The sequence below is a fragment of the Schistocerca piceifrons genome, unplaced genomic scaffold, assembly GCF_021461385.2.
Source record: "Schistocerca piceifrons isolate TAMUIC-IGC-003096 unplaced genomic scaffold, iqSchPice1.1 HiC_scaffold_2418, whole genome shotgun sequence".
Classification (NCBI taxonomy): Eukaryota; Metazoa; Arthropoda; class Insecta; order Orthoptera; family Acrididae; genus Schistocerca; species Schistocerca piceifrons.
Window position 1 is genome coordinate 121,846 of NW_025728358.1, and position 21,184 is coordinate 143,029.

The following is a 21,184-nucleotide window of genomic DNA, read 5'->3' on the forward strand; positions in this document are numbered from 1 at the left end:
GCTGCGCTTTTTCCTTCGCGGGAAATCAGTGCTCCTGTTTTCGAGACAGAAAACGTTGGCAGCGGTGGGATTCGAACCCACGCCTCCGAAGAGACTGGTGCCTGAAACCAGCGCCTTAGACCGCTCGGCCACGCTACCTACGCGACGCGGCGGTCACAGGAGCTGCGTTCTACCCCACGAGAACACACCGCAATGGCACAAAAACGAGAAGTAAAAATTGGCAGCGGTGGGATTCGAACCCACGCCTCCGAAGAGACTGGTGCCTTAAACCAGCGCCTTAGACCGCTTTTTTTTTTTTTTCTTTTTTTATATTGGATCCGAAGTCCGACGCCTTATCCATATTTTTTTTTTTTTTTTTTTTTTTTTTTTTTACCCGAAGCAGGAATCATACCCCCTTTTTTTTTTTTTTTTGTGTACCTCTGGTGGGACTCGAACCCACAATCCCCGGTTTAGGAGACCGATGCCTTATCCATTTTTTTTTTTTTTTTTTTTTTTGTACGAAGTCCGACGCCTTATCCATTTTTTTTATGCTTTATCCATTTTTTTTCTTTTTGTATTTCTTTCACTGTGTTGACCCAGTGCAGCTCGGGGGAGGCGCGTTGGGCAGGGGTCGAAATCCGAGGCCTGGCCATGACGTCTCCTCCTCCCTGCACTGAAGCACAGTGGCACCAATACGTAGTAATTTCCCTTGGTTCAGAGTCTTATGATACTTATATGTGGACACGGGGCTTGTGATGCAGTGTCTATCCAAACAGGTAAAAGCTTGGCAGGAAAGCAAAATAAGTAAGAGCTAGCGAGAATGTCTTCCCTATCGTGAAGTGAGATCAGTATGCCCCTATACCGGTGCCATTAATGTAACTGGCGCAGGAGCGATCAAGAGAAGTGGAAACTTAACCAATCCCCTGCTTTTCGAAGACAATACTAAGCATATTCGCAAAGTCCCTCTTAAGATGTGGGAAAGATTGTTGCGTCCAGTACTCATGAAGCATGTAACCAATAAACGAAATAAAATCGGAAATACCATCACCATCAACCACTGCAAAAATGTAACGGCCAAGAAGCCACATAATGGTATTGTTCTTTGTCCCGGGATAAAAAACCGTGTCCGGCCAGCAGAGAATATCAGTTGTAAATGCCGATTCCGAGCTCCTGGTGAGTAACGCCAATCGTCGGCGCAGCCAGTACCACATGCGAAGACGGTCAGCGCAGGTAAATCGGTGTTGGAGTGTATCAACACAACCACACGTTTGACAAAGCGGAGAGACACTTAAACCTATGCGATGAAGTCGTTCATTCGTAGGAATCAGCTGGTGAACTACCTTATACCATAGGGAGGCAACAGGTGCTGAATGAACGGGTAAGCTAATATTCGTCCATATGTGACGCCAATTAAAACGGGGATATTGCAAAACAATCGGGATGGAAGAAGAAGACCTGTGCCATTTGTCAAGCAGTGTTCGCATAGTAAAAACAGGACGACGTTGGAAGTGGAGATCCAGATAACTAATCTCAATGTAGAAGTCCCGAACATGCCGTAGCTTCGCATTTAGAGGCCCCACGGTAATAGGCGGTGACAAGCTCGCAGGACGAACGACATGGAATAATCGCGAAGTAACAGTCGAGGACTCAGAAAATAAAAGATGGAGGGTGCGCTTAACATAAAGGGCCGCAGCCTTGACACGGACATCGGTGAACGACAAGCCGCCCGCAAGACGCGGCTTCGTAAGAACATCACAACGTAATTTAAAAATGTGCCCCCGCCAAATATATCTGTTGATAAGCTGGACCATTTTTGCACCCTGCATTCTTGGAAGCGGAAACAACTGAGCAACGTAAAATACTTTACATAAAACATAAGTGTCTAATACACGCTTTTTTTGCAGTAGCGGTATCGAACGCCATGAGTGTTCGAATAAAACACCTTGAAGCTTGGAAATGGCCACTTGCCAATTTTTTGCAGCCATACGAAGAGGACACCGTTCAAGATAGATGCCTAAATGTGTATGGTGTTCAACAGCCGTAACCCACGGAACAACCACATTTTCAAAGCCCCGCAAATTCAGAAGTTTGCTTTTACGGGGGTTGAGACGAGAGCCGGAGGCCGCAGAAAATTTATCTAGTTCCATTTTCAACTGCGGCACTTCGGCGGCGGAACGAAGCAAAACAACCAAATCATCAGCATAAGCTGTTGCTGTCAGGGTAACCCCAGAAATCGTAAGACCACGAAGTGTCGAGTTGAGACGAGAGAGGAGTGGTTGAAGGGAGAGAGCATAAAGGGTCATGGATAAAGGGCTACCTTGCGGGACGCCACGTTTAATATCAATGACCTTCGTTAGCTGGCCATTAATGTCAATCTTAGCAGAAATACCAGTCGTCATATTCTTAAGTACCAGCAGCGCCTTTTCATTAAAACCGAGTCGGCGCAGCAGAAGCTCTAAAAACGAATGGGACACACGATCAAAAGCCTTACTAAAATCAACAAATAAAAGCGCACAGGAAATATTGGTGACAGCGACAATCGACACGACATCACGATACCCCGCCAGAGGAGTCAATATGGAGCGCCCTGGAAAGCAGCTTTGACAAGGAGTTATCACAGGTGTAAGCAAGAGGGATAGACGTGCATTAACAGCCCTAGCAGCCGTCTTATAATCAAAATTTAAAAGGGTTAAAGGACGAAAGTCACTAGCTGTCTTCAAACCAGCAGATTTTGGTATCAGGACAACCGTACCTCTCTTGAAATCGGCTGGAATTGTGCCACCATTTAAGATTTCATTTACAATATCCGTAAAAACAGGCCCTATAATAGTCCAAAAGCGAACAAAAAATTCCTTAGGAAGGCCATCCGGACCAGGAGATTTGTGAGATGGTGAACAAGCAATGAAAGCTGAAATTTCGTCTGCAGTAAAAGGAGCTAAAAATTCCACATTATGGTCCTCTGTTAAAACTGATGGGATAGCAGTTAAAATCTCATCAACATCAAGCGGATCAGAATCAGCCACAGCATATAAGGTCTCATAGTAGCAGGTAAGTTCATGGGTTATTTGATTCTGTAAGGTAAGCCGGCAACCATCAGCTGCCATAAGGCCGTCAATCAATACACGTCGACGGTTCTTGTGGTGACGAAACAGGTGGTACATGGAAGTCATTTCATGTGCTAAGGTGGACGGCGGTTTAGATTTAATCTTCAATCCTTCCATCTGAAGCCGTTTAATACTAAGGAGCTTGGCTTTAATTTTCCGAATCTCAGAAAGGTGGGCACCTGTCATTCGAGAAGTATCATAAAGTTCGCGAAGCACAGAATAATAATACTCAAAAGTCAGTTTCAGATCTCGCGCTCTATTATAACTGTAGGACATTAAAGTGCGACGTAGTTTTGGCTTCGCACAGTGGATCCACCAGTGAAGCTTAGACGGATAGTATCGCAGAGAACGTAAACACATGTCCCACGCCGTCTGTATTAGAGGTTCGATGTCAGGGTCATCGAGCAAGGAGACATTTAATTTCCACAGCGGCCGATAAAGTTTAAGAGGCTGACGCTCCAAATTAATTATAACCGCAAGGGCACAATGATCCGTAAAACTGGCTGGAATAACATCTACATTTAAAACAGAAACACTAAGGGGATCAGAAATATACAATCGGTCCAGTCGACTACTTGACGTGGCAGTAAAAAAATGTAAATTTAACTAAAGTGGGGTGTTTAACCTCCCACGCATCGCGTAGTCGTAGTTGACGTACAAGAGAATGTAGCTCGAAACAATAATTAAAATGAGGCGATTGGTCCTTAGCTTGTAATACACAATTAAAATCACCCCCCAATATCAAAGTCGCAGGATTTTTGCGTAAAAGATAAATCAGATCCTCTTTATAAAAACGAGACCTTTCCTGCCGTTTGCTGGAACCAGAGGGGGCGTAAATATTAACCAAGGTTGTGTCAAATAACCGACAACCAATACCCCTTCCCGAGTCTAAGAGCTCAATTTCGGTAACGGGGATACCGTCACGAATTAGTAAGGCAGTACCTGTGGAAAACTCAGGCGCAAAATTTAGAATAGTGCGAAAGCCAGGAACAAACAGGTGTGCAACGGAGACTTCCTGCAGGAAAACAACATCAGCTGCAGAGTCATAAATGAACTGCTGCAGAGACGCTAACTTCAGAGCAGATTGAATGCTATTTATATTTAAGGTAATAAACGTGTACGCCTGCAACATCAACAAAACAAAAGGGAAAATGAACCCTAATTACACCACATTAGAAGCAACGACATCCAGATCATCAACATCAGACATGGCAGAGGGTGATTGCCCGGAATCAACGGAATCAGAGTCATCCTTTGCATGCTTGTGTTTTTTCCGCACCGCGTGAAGATTGGGGGGCACTTTCACCCGACGGCGTATCTGATGCACACCAGATTCAAGAGCAGGTGGAGTGGGGGGTTCGAGATCAGGCACGTCAACCAAGGCATCCGAAGGATTAGCAGGGCGAGAGGAATCAGAAGAAGGAGCAAGCAAGGGGAAAACTGCATCAGGAACATCGGCACCGGCATCAGAAGGTGTAGGTATTGGAAGTGTAGGAGGTGGAGAGATAGGGTTGGAATCCGCTGAAGCGGAGCGCGCAGTTCTAGAAGCGATTTTCCGACAAACAGCTGTCTGCACCGAAGTGTCGTCAACATGTGGTGATGCCTGTGTCGGGGGGGATGTCAACACCACCTCGACCGAATGTTGGGGCTCTTGCGCCGACGGCGTGGCAGCAAGTTTGACGTCATCAGGCAAAGCAGGAGACACAGTGGGAACGGAATCCAAAACAAGCATGGGAGATTCCGGAAGTCTCTCGTCAGATCCGCAAACCGGCTGCGAAACAGCAGCTTCGTCATCAGTGCTACCGGTATCACTAGCACGACGGCGTTTGTTATTGGAAACAGACGGGATCGGTGTAGAAGCAGCCGATACATCTGGGCGAGTGGGTAACGGGGGAAAACCTGCATCAGAGGAAGGTGTCACCCGTTGTGAAGAATCTACTGCAGGAGGCTGACACGAGACAGTGGAGGAAGCTGCTGGCACAAGATCAGCAACCGGTAATTTGCGGCGTTGTGCTAGCCCATTTTTAAGCACAAACACCCGCTTAGGGCAATTAGCACGAACATGACCATTTTCATTACATAGAAAACACGTACCAACTTGCCCCTCATAAGTAAGATGAACACGATAACCACATACAACCAGATGGGACGGTATGTTCGACTTAATATGCATTTCAACCGATCTGACACCATTATAACATTGCAGCTTATGTTGTGCAGACCAACGTTCATTTCGAATTGACCGAACGGTACCATAACCAAGCAAAGCTTCCTTGAGGTAACTGTTTTCAACTTCAGGGGGTAAATTATAAACCCGAACTGTGGTATACGTAATTTCAGCATTTGAAACAGTAACACTGCTAACAGAACCATCTCTATGACGGAACGACACTTGCTCACCATGTTTAAGTAAAATCTTATCTAGCAAAACCGGGTTCAACAATTTCACAAAAAAGCAGTAAAGTTCTGTGTCAAAATACGCCGTATGTACCTGGTCCGATGTAATGCCAATCGTATCCACAATCCATTCGTGAATTTCCAACGAAGTTGGTTGAACATTCCTGGTAGCCTTGTTAAACTGAAAACTGAGAGTACACTTCCGCGGAAACAACCGGGAAGCCATAACACTTAATTAATGCGGCAAGAGCCGCTATACAACACAAGACACAACACAAACACTAAGGCGACGAAACAACGAAGAAAAGAAGACAAAGAAACGTCACACACAGAAAGTAAATAGTCACAACCCGAGGGAAACGGCGGATCGAATACACAGCACGTGCGATCGCTGTCGCGTCTCAAGCGGAACTGTCGGCCACGCTACCTACACCAGTGTTCCTGGCATTTGTAGAATGCAGTGCACGACACAGCTTCCTGATCTGCTGCGACTGGTTGCTCGAACATCGCACCTCGAACGACTGCCCTTTTCGAATAGAGATTAACTACACAGGCAGCTGCCAGCGCCCTGGTGCGGCGGCATCGCGTGTTTATAAGGAATCGGTAGTGCCACCTGCAGCCTGAGGAACATGAGCACAAAATCAGGAGGGCAACGTGATTTCAATCACTGGGTCACTATCGTCATTGCAGCGACAGCAAGGCAGAACTTTAAAAAGTGCCGTGACCCGGATTCGAGCCTGGGTTGTTGCGGCCACAACGCAATGTCCTGACCACTAGACAATCACGGCCACGGAGCCACCGCGGAATTCAACTCTCGCGACTGCAAGTGGCTGTGCACAGCAAAGCTCGGCCGACTGTGTCTCGCAACAGCTGTGTCAGACGCGGTCTCCATTATATGTATACTGGCAAACGAACGTGCCCGCGCTGATGGACACTGAGCAGAGTGGTTAGCTGCATTCAACCCCCGTGGCAATGTCTTGCAGTCCTCCAAGTCTGTTGACCGCAGGTATGTGCCCGGATAAGAGGTGGACAGATGTCGCATCTCTCTCGCCGTCACTTGTGGCCGCGAATCATATTTTACGTAGTTTTCTGCAAGCGTCAGCGGAGCGTCAGTCGAGCTAAGTCGGGACAAGTCGCATAAGAGGAGCAATAAAATGTGCATTTCCGGTACCGGGAATCGAACCCAGGCCTCCTGGGCGAGAGCCAGGTATCCCAGCCACTAGACGACAGCGGATAACGACACAAGCACTCCTCCAACAAACACGGCGAGCGCCCACCCGCTACTTGACGACAACTGCAAAAATTAACGTTTCCACTTCGTAGAACGGCATGCTCGGGACGCGTCTCGTGGAGACGAACGCCAGCAATCATGAGACGAAACTGCGCCGGTGAATCCTGTTGTTACACCACGCACCACTGTGCTACGACAGTTTAAGAAACCGACGCTGCGCTTTTTCCTTCGCGGGAAATCAGTGCTCCTGTTTTCGAGACAGAAAACGTTGGCAGCGGTGGGATTCGAACCCACGCCTCCGAAGAGACTGGTGCCTGAAACCAGCGCCTTAGACCGCTCGGCCACGCTACCTACGCGACGCGGCGGTCACAGGAGCTGCGTTCTACCCCACGAGAACACACCGCAATGGCACAAAAACGAGAAGTAAAAATTGGCAGCGGTGGGATTCGAACCCACGCCTCCGAAGAGACTGGTGCCTTAAACCAGCGCCTTAGACCGCTTTTTTTTTTTTTTTCTTTTTTTATATTGGATCCGAAGTCCGACGCCTTATCCATATTTTTTTTTTTTTTTTTTTTTTTTTTTTTACCCGAAGCAGGAATCATACCCCCTTTTTTTTTTTTTTTTTTTGTGTACCTCTGGTGGGACTCGAACCCACAATCCCCGGTTTAGGAGACCGATGCCTTATCCATTTTTTTTTTTTTTTTTTTTGTACGAAGTCCGACGCCTTATCCATTTTTTTTATGCTTTATCCATTTTTTTTCTTTTTGTATTTCTTTCACTGTGTTGACCCAGTGCAGCTCGGGGGAGGCGCGTTGGGCAGGGGTCGAAATCCGAGGCCTGGCCATGACGTCTCCTCCTCCCTGCACTGAAGCACAGTGGCACCAATACGTAGTAATTTCCCTTGGTTCAGAGTCTTATGATACTTATATGTGGACACGGGGCTTGTGATGCAGTGTCTATCCAAACAGGTAAAAGCTTGGCAGGAAAGCAAAATAAGTAAGAGCTAGCGAGAATGTCTTCCCTATCGTGAAGTGAGATCAGTATGCCCCTATACCGGTGCCATTAATGTAACTGGCGCAGGAGCGATCAAGAGAAGTGGAAACTTAACCAATCCCCTGCTTTTCGAAGACAATACTAAGCATATTCGCAAAGTCCCTCTTAAGATGTGGGAAAGATTGTTGCGTCCAGTACTCATGAAGCATGTAACCAATAAACGAAATAAAATCGGAAATACCATCACCATCAACCACTGCAAAAATGTAACGGCCAAGAAGCCACATAATGGTATTGTTCTTTGTCCCGGGATAAAAAACCGTGTCCGGCCAGCAGAGAATATCAGTTGTAAATGCCGATTCCGAGCTCCTGGTGAGTAACGCCAATCGTCGGCGCAGCCAGTACCACATGCGAAGACGGTCAGCGCAGGTAAATCGGTGTTGGAGTGTATCAACACAACCACACGTTTGACAAAGCGGAGAGACACTTAAACCTATGCGATGAAGTCGTTCATTCGTAGGAATCAGCTGGTGAACTACCTTATACCATAGGGAGGCAACAGGTGCTGAATGAACGGGTAAGCTAATATTCGTCCATATGTGACGCCAATTAAAACGGGGATATTGCAAAACAATCGGGATGGAAGAAGAAGACCTGTGCCATTTGTCAAGCAGTGTTCGCATAGTAAAAACAGGACGACGTTGGAAGTGGAGATCCAGATAACTAATCTCAATGTAGAAGTCCCGAACATGCCGTAGCTTCGCATTTAGAGGCCCCACGTTAATAGGCGGTGACAAGCTCGCAGGACGAACGACATGGAATAATCGCGAAGTAACAGTCGAGGACTCAGAAAATAAAAGATGGAGGGTGCGCTTAACATAAAGGGCCGCAGCCTTGACACGGACATCGGTGAACGACAAGCCGCCCGCAAGACGCGGCTTCGTAAGAACATCACAACGTAATTTAAAAATGTGCCCCCGCCAAATATATCTGTTGATAAGCTGGACCATTTTTGCACCCTGCATTCTTGGAAGCGGAAACAACTGAGCAACGTAAAATACTTTACATAAAACATAAGTGTCTAATACACGCTTTTTTTGCAGTAGCGGTATCGAACGCCATGAGTGTTCGAATAAAACACCTTGAAGCTTGGAAATGGCCACTTGCCAATTTTTTGCAGCCATACGAAGAGGACACCGTTCAAGATAGATGCCTAAATGTGTATGGTGTTCAACAGCCGTAACCCACGGAACAACCACATTTTCAAAGCCCCGCAAATTCAGAAGTTTGCTTTTACGGGGGTTGAGACGAGAGCCGGAGGCCGCAGAAAATTTATCTAGTTCCATTTTCAACTGCGGCACTTCGGCGGCGGAACGAAGCAAAACAACCAAATCATCAGCATAAGCTGTTGCTGTCAGGGTAACCCCAGAAATCGTAAGACCACGAAGTGTCGAGTTGAGACGAGAGAGGAGTGGTTGAAGGGAGAGAGCATAAAGGGTCATGGATAAAGGGCTACCTTGCGGGACGCCACGTTTAATATCAATGACCTTCGTTAGCTGGCCATTAATGTCAATCTTAGCAGAAATACCAGTCGTCATATTCTTAAGTACCAGCAGCGCCTTTTCATTAAAACCGAGTCGGCGCAGCAGAAGCTCTAAAAACGAATGGGACACACGATCAAAAGCCTTACTAAAATCAACAAATAAAAGCGCACAGGAAATATTGGTGACAGCGACAATCGACACGACATCACGATACCCCGCCAGAGGAGTCAATATGGAGCGCCCTGGAAAGCAGCTTTGACAAGGAGTTATCACAGGTGTAAGCAAGAGGGATAGACGTGCATTAACAGCCCTAGCAGCCGTCTTATAATCAAAATTTAAAAGGGTTAAAGGACGAAAGTCACTAGCTGTCTTCAAACCAGCAGATTTTGGTATCAGGACAACCGTACCTCTCTTGAAATCGGCTGGAATTGTGCCACCATTTAAGATTTCATTTACAATATCCGTAAAAACAGGCCCTATAATAGTCCAAAAGCGAACAAAAAATTCCTTAGGAAGGCCATCCGGACCAGGAGATTTGTGAGATGGTGAACAAGCAATGAAAGCTGAAATTTCGTCTGCAGTAAAAGGAGCTAAAAATTCCACATTATGGTCCTCTGTTAAAACTGATGGGATAGCAGTTAAAATCTCATCAACATCAAGCGGATCAGAATCAGCCACAGCATATAAGGTCTCATAGTAGCAGGTAAGTTCATGGGTTATTTGATTCTGTAAGGTAAGCCGGCAACCATCAGCTGCCATAAGGCCGTCAATCAATACACGTCGACGGTTCTTGTGGTGACGAAACAGGTGGTACATGGAAGTCATTTCATGTGCTAAGGTGGACGGCGGTTTAGATTTAATCTTCAATCCTTCCATCTGAAGCCGTTTAATACTAAGGAGCTTGGCTTTAATTTTCCGAATCTCAGAAAGGTGGGCACCTGTCATTCGAGAAGTATCATAAAGTTCGCGAAGCACAGAATAATAATACTCAAAAGTCAGTTTCAGATCTCGCGCTCTATTATAACTGTAGGACATTAAAGTGCGACGTAGTTTTGGCTTCGCACAGTGGATCCACCAGTGAAGCTTAGACGGATAGTATCGCAGAGAACGTAAACACATGTCCCACGCCGTCTGTATTAGAGGTTCGATGTCAGGGTCATCGAGCAAGGAGACATTTAATTTCCACAGCGGCCGATAAAGTTTAAGAGGCTGACGCTCCAAATTAATTATAACCGCAAGGGCACAATGATCCGTAAAACTGGCTGGAATAACATCTACATTTAAAACAGAAACACTAAGGGGATCAGAAATATACAATCGGTCCAGTCGACTACTTGACGTGGCAGTAAAAAAATGTAAATTTAACTAAAGTGGGGTGTTTAACCTCCCACGCATCGCGTAGTCGTAGTTGACGTACAAGAGAATGTAGCTCGAAACAATAATTAAAATGAGGCGATTGGTCCTTAGCTTGTAATACACAATTAAAATCACCCCCCAATATCAAAGTCGCAGGATTTTTGCGTAAAAGATAAATCAGATCCTCTTTATAAAAACGAGACCTTTCCTGCCGTTTGCTGGAACCAGAGGGGGCGTAAATATTAACCAAGGTTGTGTCAAATAACCGACAACCAATACCCCTTCCCGAGTCTAAGAGCTCAATTTCGGTAACGGGGATACCGTCACGAATTAGTAAGGCAGTACCTGTGGAAAACTCAGGCGCAAAATTTAGAATAGTGCGAAAGCCAGGAACAAACAGGTGTGCAACGGAGACTTCCTGCAGGAAAACAACATCAGCTGCAGAGTCATAAATGAACTGCTGCAGAGACGCTAACTTCAGAGCAGATTGAATGCTATTTATATTTAAGGTAATAAACGTGTACGCCTGCAACATCAACAAAACAAAAGGGAAAATGAACCCTAATTACACCACATTAGAAGCAACGACATCCAGATCATCAACATCAGACATGGCAGAGGGTGATTGCCCGGAATCAACGGAATCAGAGTCATCCTTTGCATGCTTGTGTTTTTTCCGCACCGCGTGAAGATTGGGGGGCACTTTCACCCGACGGCGTATCTGATGCACACCAGATTCAAGAGCAGGTGGAGTGGGGGGTTCGAGATCAGGCACGTCAACCAAGGCATCCGAAGGATTAGCAGGGCGAGAGGAATCAGAAGAAGGAGCAAGCAAGGGGAAAACTGCATCAGGAACATCGGCACCGGCATCAGAAGGTGTAGGTATTGGAAGTGTAGGAGGTGGAGAGATAGGGTTGGAATCCGCTGAAGCGGAGCGCGCAGTTCTAGAAGCGATTTTCCGACAAACAGCTGTCTGCACCGAAGTGTCGTCAACATGTGGTGATGCCTGTGTCGGGGGGGATGTCAACACCACCTCGACCGAATGTTGGGGCTCTTGCGCCGACGGCGTGGCAGCAAGTTTGACGTCATCAGGCAAAGCAGGAGACACAGTGGGAACGGAATCCAAAACAAGCATGGGAGATTCCGGAAGTCTCTCGTCAGATCCGCAAACCGGCTGCGAAACAGCAGCTTCGTCATCAGTGCTACCGGTATCACTAGCACGACGGCGTTTGTTATTGGAAACAGACGGGATCGGTGTAGAAGCAGCCGATACATCTGGGCGAGTGGGTAACGGGGGAAAACCTGCATCAGAGGAAGGTGTCACCCGTTGTGAAGAATCTACTGCAGGAGGCTGACACGAGACAGTGGAGGAAGCTGCTGGCACAAGATCAGCAACCGGTAATTTGCGGCGTTGTGCTAGCCCATTTTTAAGCACAAACACCCGCTTAGGGCAATTAGCACGAACATGACCATTTTCATTACATAGAAAACACGTACCAACTTGCCCCTCATAAGTAAGATGAACACGATAACCACATACAACCAGATGGGACGGTATGTTCGACTTAATATGCATTTCAACCGATCTGACACCATTATAACATTGCAGCTTATGTTGTGCAGACCAACGTTCATTTCGAATTGACCGAACGGTACCATAACCAAGCAAAGCTTCCTTGAGGTAACTGTTTTCAACTTCAGGGGGTAAATTATAAACCCGAACTGTGGTATACGTAATTTCAGCATTTGAAACAGTAACACTGCTAACAGAACCATCTCTATGACGGAACGACACTTGCTCACCATGTTTAAGTAAAATCTTATCTAGCAAAACCGGGTTCAACAATTTCACAAAAAAGCAGTAAAGTTCTGTGTCAAAATACGCCGTATGTACCTGGTCCGATGTAATGCCAATCGTATCCACAATCCATTCGTGAATTTCCAACGAAGTTGGTTGAACATTCCTGGTAGCCTTGTTAAACTGAAAACTGAGAGTACACTTCCGCGGAAACAACCGGGAAGCCATAACACTTAATTAATGCGGCAAGAGCCGCTATACAACACAAGACACAACACAAACACTAAGGCGACGAAACAACGAAGAAAAGAAGACAAAGAAACGTCACACACAGAAAGTAAATAGTCACAACCCGAGGGAAACGGCGGATCGAATACACAGCACGTGCGATCGCTGTCGCGTCTCAAGCGGAACTGTCGGCCACGCTACCTACACCAGTGTTCCTGGCATTTGTAGAATGCAGTGCACGACACAGCTTCCTGATCTGCTGCGACTGGTTGCTCGAACATCGCACCTCGAACGACTGCCCTTTTCGAATAGAGATTAACTACACAGGCAGCTGCCAGCGCCCTGGTGCGGCGGCATCGCGTGTTTATAAGGAATCGGTAGTGCCACCTGCAGCCTGAGGAACATGAGCACAAAATCAGGAGGGCAACGTGATTTCAATCACTGGGTCACTATCGTCATTGCAGCGACAGCAAGGCAGAACTTTAAAAAGTGCCGTGACCCGGATTCGAGCCTGGGTTGTTGCGGCCACAACGCAATGTCCTGACCACTAGACAATCACGGCCACGGAGCCACCGCGGAATTCAACTCTCGCGACTGCAAGTGGCTGTGCACAGCAAAGCTCGGCCGACTGTGTCTCGCAACAGCTGTGTCAGACGCGGTCTCCATTATATGTATACTGGCAAACGAACGTGCCCGCGCTGATGGACACTGAGCAGAGTGGTTAGCTGCATTCAACCCCCGTGGCAATGTCTTGCAGTCCTCCAAGTCTGTTGACCGCAGGTATGTGCCCGGATAAGAGGTGGACAGATGTCGCATCTCTCTCGCCGTCACTTGTGGCCGCGAATCATATTTTACGTAGTTTTCTGCAAGCGTCAGCGGAGCGTCAGTCGAGCTAAGTCGGGACAAGTCGCATAAGAGGAGCAATAAAATGTGCATTTCCGGTACCGGGAATCGAACCCAGGCCTCCTGGGCGAGAGCCAGGTATCCCAGCCACTAGACGACAGCGGATAACGACACAAGCACTCCTCCAACAAACACGGCGAGCGCCCACCCGCTACTTGACGACAACTGCAAAAATTAACGTTTCCACTTCGTAGAACGGCATGCTCGGGACGCGTCTCGTGGAGACGAACGCCAGCAATCATGAGACGAAACTGCGCCGGTGAATCCTGTTGTTACACCACGCACCACTGTGCTACGACAGTTTAAGAAACCGACGCTGCGCTTTTTCCTTCGCGGGAAATCAGTGCTCCTGTTTTCGAGACAGAAAACGTTGGCAGCGGTGGGATTCGAACCCACGCCTCCGAAGAGACTGGTGCCTGAAACCAGCGCCTTAGACCGCTCGGCCACGCTACCTACGCGACGCGGCGGTCACAGGAGCTGCGTTCTACCCCACGAGAACACACCGCAATGGCACAAAAACGAGAAGTAAAAATTGGCAGCGGTGGGATTCGAACCCACGCCTCCGAAGAGACTGGTGCCTTAAACCAGCGCCTTAGACCGCTTTTTTTTTTTTTTTCTTTTTTTATATTGGATCCGAAGTCCGACGCCTTATCCATATTTTTTTTTTTTTTTTTTTTTTTTTTTTTTACCCGAAGCAGGAATCATACCCCCTTTTTTTTTTTTTTTTTTTGTGTACCTCTGGTGGGACTCGAACCCACAATCCCCGGTTTAGGAGACCGATGCCTTATCCATTTTTTTTTTTTTTTTTTTTTGTACGAAGTCCGACGCCTTATCCATTTTTTTTATGCTTTATCCATTTTTTTTCTTTTTGTATTTCTTTCACTGTGTTGACCCAGTGCAGCTCGGGGGAGGCGCGTTGGGCAGGGGTCGAAATCCGAGGCCTGGCCATGACGTCTCCTCCTCCCTGCACTGAAGCACAGTGGCACCAATACGTAGTAATTTCCCTTGGTTCAGAGTCTTATGATACTTATATGTGGACACGGGGCTTGTGATGCAGTGTCTATCCAAACAGGTAAAAGCTTGGCAGGAAAGCAAAATAAGTAAGAGCTAGCGAGAATGTCTTCCCTATCGTGAAGTGAGATCAGTATGCCCCTATACCGGTGCCATTAATGTAACTGGCGCAGGAGCGATCAAGAGAAGTGGAAACTTAACCAATCCCCTGCTTTTCGAAGACAATACTAAGCATATTCGCAAAGTCCCTCTTAAGATGTGGGAAAGATTGTTGCGTCCAGTACTCATGAAGCATGTAACCAATAAACGAAATAAAATCGGAAATACCATCACCATCAACCACTGCAAAAATGTAACGGCCAAGAAGCCACATAATGGTATTGTTCTTTGTCCCGGGATAAAAAACCGTGTCCGGCCAGCAGAGAATATCAGTTGTAAATGCCGATTCCGAGCTCCTGGTGAGTAACGCCAATCGTCGGCGCAGCCAGTACCACATGCGAAGACGGTCAGCGCAGGTAAATCGGTGTTGGAGTGTATCAACACAACCACACGTTTGACAAAGCGGAGAGACACTTAAACCTATGCGATGAAGTCGTTCATTCGTAGGAATCAGCTGGTGAACTACCTTATACCATAGGGAGGCAACAGGTGCTGAATGAACGGGTAAGCTAATATTCGTCCATATGTGACGCCAATTAAAACGGGGATATTGCAAAACAATCGGGATGGAAGAAGAAGACCTGTGCCATTTGTCAAGCAGTGTTCGCATAGTAAAAACAGGACGACGTTGGAAGTGGAGATCCAGATAACTAATCTCAATGTAGAAGTCCCGAACATGCCGTAGCTTCGCATTTAGAGGCCCCACGTTAATAGGCGGTGACAAGCTCGCAGGACGAACGACATGGAATAATCGCGAAGTAACAGTCGAGGACTCAGAAAATAAAAGATGGAGGGTGCGCTTAACATAAAGGGCCGCAGCCTTGACACGGACATCGGTGAACGACAAGCCGCCCGCAAGACGCGGCTTCGTAAGAACATCACAACGTAATTTAAAAATGTGCCCCCGCCAAATATATCTGTTGATAAGCTGGACCATTTTTGCACCCTGCATTCTTGGAAGCGGAAACAACTGAGCAACGTAAAATACTTTACATAAAACATAAGTGTCTAATACACGCTTTTTTTGCAGTAGCGGTATCGAACGCCATGAGTGTTCGAATAAAACACCTTGAAGCTTGGAAATGGCCACTTGCCAATTTTTTGCAGCCATACGAAGAGGACACCGTTCAAGATAGATGCCTAAATGTGTATGGTGTTCAACAGCCGTAACCCACGGAACAACCACATTTTCAAAGCCCCGCAAATTCAGAAGTTTGCTTTTACGGGGGTTGAGACGAGAGCCGGAGGCCGCAGAAAATTTATCTAGTTCCATTTTCAACTGCGGCACTTCGGCGGCGGAACGAAGCAAAACAACCAAATCATCAGCATAAGCTGTTGCTGTCAGGGTAACCCCAGAAATCGTAAGACCACGAAGTGTCGAGTTGAGACGAGAGAGGAGTGGTTGAAGGGAGAGAGCATAAAGGGTCATGGATAAAGGGCTACCTTGCGGGACGCCACGTTTAATATCAATGACCTTCGTTAGCTGGCCATTAATGTCAATCTTAGCAGAAATACCAGTCGTCATATTCTTAAGTACCAGCAGCGCCTTTTCATTAAAACCGAGTCGGCGCAGCAGAAGCTCTAAAAACGAATGGGACACACGATCAAAAGCCTTACTAAAATCAACAAATAAAAGCGCACAGGAAATATTGGTGACAGCGACAATCGACACGACATCACGATACCCCGCCAGAGGAGTCAATATGGAGCGCCCTGGAAAGCAGCTTTGACAAGGAGTTATCACAGGTGTAAGCAAGAGGGATAGACGTGCATTAACAGCCCTAGCAGCCGTCTTATAATCAAAATTTAAAAGGGTTAAAGGACGAAAGTCACTAGCTGTCTTCAAACCAGCAGATTTTGGTATCAGGACAACCGTACCTCTCTTGAAATCGGCTGGAATTGTGCCACCATTTAAGATTTCATTTACAATATCCGTAAAAACAGGCCCTATAATAGTCCAAAAGCGAACAAAAAATTCCTTAGGAAGGCCATCCGGACCAGGAGATTTGTGAGATGGTGAACAAGCAATGAAAGCTGAAATTTCGTCTGCAGTAAAAGGAGCTAAAAATTCCACATTATGGTCCTCTGTTAAAACTGATGGGATAGCAGTTAAAATCTCATCAACATCAAGCGGATCAGAATCAGCCACAGCATATAAGGTCTCATAGTAGCAGGTAAGTTCATGGGTTATTTGATTCTGTAAGGTAAGCCGGCAACCATCAGCTGCCATAAGGCCGTCAATCAATACACGTCGACGGTTCTTGTGGTGACGAAACAGGTGGTACATGGAAGTCATTTCATGTGCTAAGGTGGACGGCGGTTTAGATTTAATCTTCAATCCTTCCATCTGAAGCCGTTTAATACTAAGGAGCTTGGCTTTAATTTTCCGAATCTCAGAAAGGTGGGCACCTGTCATTCGAGAAGTATCATAAAGTTCGCGAAGCACAGAATAATAATACTCAAAAGTCAGTTTCAGATCTCGCGCTCTATTATAACTGTAGGACATTAAAGTGCGACGTAGTTTTGGCTTCGCACAGTGGATCCACCAGTGAAGCTTAGACGGATAGTATCGCAGAGAACGTAAACACATGTCCCACGCCGTCTGTATTAGAGGTTCGATGTCAGGGTCATCGAGCAAGGAGACATTTAATTTCCACAGCGGCCGATAAAGTTTAAGAGGCTGACGCTCCAAATTAATTATAACCGCAAGGGCACAATGATCCGTAAAACTGGCTGGAATAACATCTACATTTAAAACAGAAACACTAAGGGGATCAGAAATATACAATCGGTCCAGTCGACTACTTGACGTGGCAGTAAAAAAATGTAAATTTAACTAAAGTGGGGTGTTTAACCTCCCACGCATCGCGTAGTCGTAGTTGACGTACAAGAGAATGTAGCTCGAAACAATAATTAAAATGAGGCGATTGGTCCTTAGCTTGTAATACACAATTAAAATCACCCCCCAATATCAAAGTCGCAGGATTTTTGCGTAAAAGATAAATCAGATCCTCTTTATAAAAACGAGACCTTTCCTGCCGTTTGCTGGAACCAGAGGGGGCGTAAATATTAACCAAGGTTGTGTCAAATAACCGACAACCAATACCCCTTCCCGAGTCTAAGAGCTCAATTTCGGTAACGGGGATACCGTCACGAATTAGTAAGGCAGTACCTGTGGAAAACTCAGGCGCAAAATTTAGAATAGTGCGAAAGCCAGGAACAAACAGGTGTGCAACGGAGACTTCCTGCAGGAAAACAACATCAGCTGCAGAGTCATAAATGAACTGCTGCAGAGACGCTAACTTCAGAGCAGATTGAATGCTATTTATATTTAAGTAATAAACGTGTACGCCTGCAACATCAACAAAACAAAAGGGAAAATGAACCCTAATTACACCACATTAGAAGCAACGACATCCAGATCATCAACATCAGACATGGCAGAGGGTGATTGCCCGGAATCAACGGAATCAGAGTCATCCTTTGCATGCTTGTGTTTTTTCCGCACCGCGTGAAGATTGGGGGGCACTTTCACCCGACGGCGTATCTGATGCACACCAGATTCAAGAGCAGGTGGAGTGGGGGGTTCGAGATCAGGCACGTCAACCAAGGCATCCGAAGGATTAGCAGGGCGAGAGGAATCAGAAGAAGGAGCAAGCAAGGGGAAAACTGCATCAGGAACATCGGCACCGGCATCAGAAGGTGTAGGTATTGGAAGTGTAGGAGGTGGAGAGATAGGGTTGGAATCCGCTGAAGCGGAGCGCGCAGTTCTAGAAGCGATTTTCCGACAAACAGCTGTCTGCACCGAAGTGTCGTCAACATGTGGTGATGCCTGTGTCGGGGGGGATGTCAACACCACCTCGACCGAATGTTGGGGCTCTTGCGCCGACGGCGTGGCAGCAAGTTTGACGTCATCAGGCAAAGCAGGAGACACAGTGGGAACGGAATCCAAAACAAGCATGGGAGATTCCGGAAGTCTCTCGTCAGATCCGCAAAACCGGCTGCGAAACAGCAGCTTCGTCATCAGTGCTACCGGTATCACTAGCACGACGGCGTTTGTTATTGGAAACAGACGGGATCGGTGTAGAAGCAGCCGATACATCTGGGCGAGTGGGTAACGGGGGGAAAACCTGCATCAGAGGAAGGTGTCACCCGTTGTGAAGAATCTACTGCAGGAGGCTGACACGAGACAGTGGAGGAAGCTGCTGGCACAAGATCAGCAACCGGTAATTTGCGGCGTTGTGCTAGCCCATTTTTAAGCACAAACACCCGCTTAGGGCAATTAGCACGAACATGACCATTTTCATTACATAGAAAACACGTACCAACTTGCCCCTCATAAGTAAGATGAACACGATAACCACATACAACCAGATGGGACGGTATGTTCGACTTAATATGCATTTCAACCGATCTGACACCATTATAACATTGCAGCTTATGTTGTGCAGACCAACGTTCATTTCGAATTGACCGAACGGTACCATAACCAAGCAAAGCTTCCTTGAGGTAACTGTTTTCAACTTCAGGGGGTAAATTATAAACCCGAACTGTGGTATACGTAATTTCAGCATTTGAAACAGTAACACTGCTAACAGAACCATCTCTATGACGGAACGACACTTGCTCACCATGTTTAAGTAAAATCTTATCTAGCAAAACCGGGTTCAACAATTTCACAAAAAAGCAGTAAAGTTCTGTGTCAAAATACGCCGTATGTACCTGGTCCGATGTAATGCCAATCGTATCCACAATCCATTCGTGAATTTCCAACGAAGTTGGTTGAACATTCCTGGTAGCCTTGTTAAACTGAAAACTGAGAGTACACTTCCGCGGAAACAACCGGGAAGCCATAACACTTAATTAATGCGGCAAGAGCCGCTATACAACACAAGACACAACACAAACACTAAGGCGACGAAACAACGAAGAAAAGAAGACAAAGAAACGTCACACACAGAAAGTAAATAGTCACAACCCGAGGGAAACGGCGGATCGAATACACAGCACGTGCGATCGCTGTCGCGTCTCAAGCGGAACTGTCGGCCACGCTACCTACACCAGTGTTCCTGGCATTTGTAGAATGCAGTGCACGACACAGCTTCCTGATCTGCTGCGACTGGTTGCTCGAACATCGCACCTCGAACGACTGCCCTTTTCGAATAGAGATTAACTACACAGGCAGCTGCCAGCGCCCTGGTGCGGCGGCATCGCGTGTTTATAAGGAATCGGTAGTGCCACCTGCAGCCTGAGGAACATGAGCACAAAATCAGGAGGGCAACGTGATTTCAATCACTGGGTCACTATCGTCATTGCAGCGACAGCAAGGCAGAACTTTAAAAAGTGCCGTGACCCGGATTCGAGCCTGGGTTGTTGCGGCCACAACGCAATGTCCTGACCACTAGACAATCACGGCCACGGAGCCACCGCGGAATTCAACTCTCGCGACTGCAAGTGGCTGTGCACAGCAAAGCTCGGCCGACTGTGTCTCGCAACAGCTGTGTCAGACGCGGTCTCCATTATATGTATACTGGCAAACGAACGTGCCCGCGCTGATGGACACTGAGCAGAGTGGTTAGCTGCATTCAACCCCCGTGGCAATGTCTTGCAGTCCTCCAAGTCTGTTGACCGCAGGTATGTGCCCGGATAAGAGGTGGACAGATGTCGCATCTCTCTCGCCGTCACTTGTGGCCGCGAATCATATTTTACGTAGTTTTCTGCAAGCGTCAGCGGAGCGTCAGTCGAGCTAAGTCGGGACAAGTCGCATAAGAGGAGCAATAAAATGTGCATTTCCGGTACCGGGAATCGAACCCAGGCCTCCTGGGCGAGAGCCAGGTATCCAGCCACTAGACGACAGCGGATAACGACACAAGCACTCCTCCAACAAACACGGCGAGCGCCCACCCGCTACTTGACGACAACTGCAAAAATTAACGTTTCCACTTCGTAGAACGGCATGCTCGGGACGCGTCTCGTGGAGACGAACGCCAGCAATCATGAGACGAAACTGCGCCGGTGAATCCTGTTGTTACACCACGCACCACTGTGCTACGACAGTTTAAGAAACCGACGCTGCGCTTTTTCCTTCCGCGGGAAATCAGTGCTCCTGTTTTCGAGACAGAAAACGTTGGCAGCGGTGGGATTCGAACCCACGCCTCCGAAGAGACTGGTGCCTGAAACCAGCGCCTTAGACCGCTCGGCCACGCTACCTACGCGACGCGGCGGTCACAGGAGCTGCGTTCTACCCCACGAGAACACACCGCAATGGCACAAAAACGAGAAGTAAAAATTGGCAGCGGTGGGATTCGAACCCACGCCTCCGAAGAGACTGGTGCCTTAAACCAGCGCCTTAGACCGCTTTTTTTTTTTTTTCTTTTTTTATATTGGATCCGAAGTCCGACGCCTTATCCATATTTTTTTTTTTTTTTTTTTTTTTTTTTTTTTACCCGAAGCAGGAATCATACCCCCTTTTTTTTTTTTT

General features: G+C 47.0%; 4 non-coding genes across 4 annotated transcripts; all 4 read right to left on the minus strand.

The window, feature by feature from the left end:
* Positions 1–56: 56 nt before the first annotated feature.
* Trnal-cag lies at positions 57–138 on the minus strand. The gene has a single exon. It is a non-coding gene; the product is annotated as a tRNA-Leu (tRNA).
* A 6,842-nt stretch (positions 139–6,980) lies between these two features.
* On the minus strand, positions 6,981–7,062 carry Trnal-cag. The gene has a single exon. It is a non-coding gene; the product is annotated as a tRNA-Leu (tRNA).
* A 6,842-nt stretch (positions 7,063–13,904) lies between these two features.
* Trnal-cag lies at positions 13,905–13,986 on the minus strand. The gene has a single exon. It is a non-coding gene; the product is annotated as a tRNA-Leu (tRNA).
* Positions 13,987–20,831: 6,845 nt separating this feature from the next.
* Positions 20,832–20,913, minus strand: Trnal-cag. Its single transcript has one exon. It is a non-coding gene; the product is annotated as a tRNA-Leu (tRNA).
* Between the last annotated feature and the right edge of the window lie 271 nt (positions 20,914–21,184).